This window comes from Cherax quadricarinatus, chromosome 77, assembly GCF_038502225.1.
Source record: "Cherax quadricarinatus isolate ZL_2023a chromosome 77, ASM3850222v1, whole genome shotgun sequence".
Lineage (NCBI taxonomy): Eukaryota > Metazoa > Arthropoda > Malacostraca > Decapoda > Parastacidae > Cherax > Cherax quadricarinatus.
Genome location: NC_091368.1, coordinates 2755652 through 2758151, shown reverse-complemented (window position 1 = coordinate 2758151; position 2500 = coordinate 2755652).

The window sequence follows — 2500 nt, the reverse complement described above, 5'->3', positions numbered from 1 at the left end:
ACCTGCCCACCACACACACACACACACACACACACCTGCCCACCACACACACACACACCTGCCCACCACACACACACACACCTGCCCACCACACACACACACCTCCCACCACACACATACACCTGCCCACCACACACACACACACACCTGCCCACCACACACACACACACACACACCTGCCCACCACACACACACACATCTGCCCACCACACACACATACACCTGCCCACCACACACACACACACCTGCCCACCACACACACACACACACCTGCCCACCACACACACCCACACCTGCAAGGCGCTATACCTGTGCTTCTCTCAGATGAAGAATGAAACACTTGTGCAGCAGTTGGGAATCTTTATCACAGGAACGGTTCTCCGGCCAGTGGCGTCTTCAGTCTAATACAGTGAAGAACGGTGGAAGATGAGAAGGAGTTTGAGATAATCAGTCCCACAGCCTGGAGTCGATGTGTTCGGTCCATCAGTCTTGACAGAAGTACAGCATGTGGGTACAGTAGTGAGTTGAAGCAGCAGCAGCAGCAGCAGCAGCAGCAGCAGCAGCAGCAGCAGCAGCAGCAGCAGGAGGCGGCGTCACCAGTGGAAAAATTCCACTAGTTTAAGTAGGTCATAACTGTAGGTTAGGCAATTGTTGAAGAATAATTTCTAGTATCAGAATCTCCAAATGTTGCACAGGTGTATGAGAGATGTTGCACAGGTGTCTGAGAGATGTTGTAAAGGTGGCTGAGAGATGTTGTAAAGGTGGCTGAGAGATGTTGCACAAGTGTCTTATTCTTCAACTTGTCGGTTTTCTTAACCATTTATATCACTTCTCTCAGTGTATATACACTGAGAGGTGTATATCTCTCAGTGTATATACACTGAGAGGTGTATATCTCTCAGTGTATATACACTGAGAGGTGTATATCTCTCAGTGTATATACACTGAGAGATGTATATCTCTCAGTGTATATACACTGAGAGATGTATGTCTCTCAGTATATATATATATACTGAGAGATATACGTGTCTCAGGTGAAGTAGGAAGTCAGATCCACCAACAAGAAGGTTCTCAGGAGAAGTAACTGGGTTTCGGTCTTTTTCTGGACCATTGTCAAGTTACAACTGAGTGAGAAACAGGAAGAGACGGTCAGAAGACTAGATAGAGGAGACTGATTGATTGACTGCTTCGTCAGGAACTGCGTCCTGACACGGGCCTTAATCCTAAGATGACCCTTCTGAAGTGACATCAAGTGACATCAGTGACATCAAGTGGCATCAAGTGACATCAAGTGACATCAAGTGACATCAGTGACATCAAGTGGCATCAAGTGACATCAAGTGACATCAAGTGACATCAGTGACATCAAGTGGCATCAAGTGACATCAAGTGACATCAAGTGACATCAAGTGACATCAAGTGACATCAGTGACATCAAGTGATATCAAGTGACATCAAGTGACATCAAGTGACATCAAGTGACATCAGTGACATGAAGTTGCATCAAGTGACATCAAGTGACATCAAGTGACATCAAGTGACATCAAGTGACATCAGTGACATCAAGTGACGTCAAGTGACATCAAGTGACATCAAGTGACATCAGTGACATTAAGCGACATCAGTGACATCAAGACAGTGAATCTGTCTTGAAGTCACCGAGAGGAGCTGTTGATCCAGGGACTTTGAACTGACGTCCCTCTCCTTAGATGGAACCGCATTACCTCCCCTACATGTTTATTGCTTCTCCTATAAATGTGGCGTAATTTTTGTACATAGATTTAATTTTTGTACATAGATTTCATTTCAGTTTTGTGTAGCAGTGATGGGTAACTATAATTTTTTTTTACCTATGCCTATTTTCAAATTTAGGCCGATACGATCAAAATCCACCGATTACTATCATTCTGATGATATGATACTTTCCTGTGTGATACGTAAGGGCGTGTTTCCTTAAGACAACTGCTGTCACTGCTTAGCAGTAAGTAGGTACCTGGGTGTTAGTCACCTTACACCTGCTGTCCCTGTCCACCTAGCAGTAAAATAGGACTGGTGTGGGTGGCATCCTGGGGACAAAATTGACCTAATTTGCCCGATATGGTCTGCATAACAAGGGACTTTCAATGTAGTAAGTCACTGATATTAGCTATGGTCTGTATAAGTTGTATCATGTATTTGTAGAAATAAAGATTATTATTATTAGAATTATTATTATTACGAGGATAGAATGATACACAAATAACCCGCACATAGGAGAGAAACGTATGACAACGTTTCGGTCCGACTTTAACCATTAACTAGACACACACGACTCATTAATGGACCATTTCTGCAAGCAGAGCTCTGCGCCATCCAGCAGGTGCTGTAACATGCCAGCCAGTAAGTTACTAAACTTTTATCCAGGTTCAGTTACACATAAATACAGTTACATAAATTATCATACATAACACCATATGTGTAGATTACCTGGGATAACCCAAGAAAAGTCAAAGTGACTTAT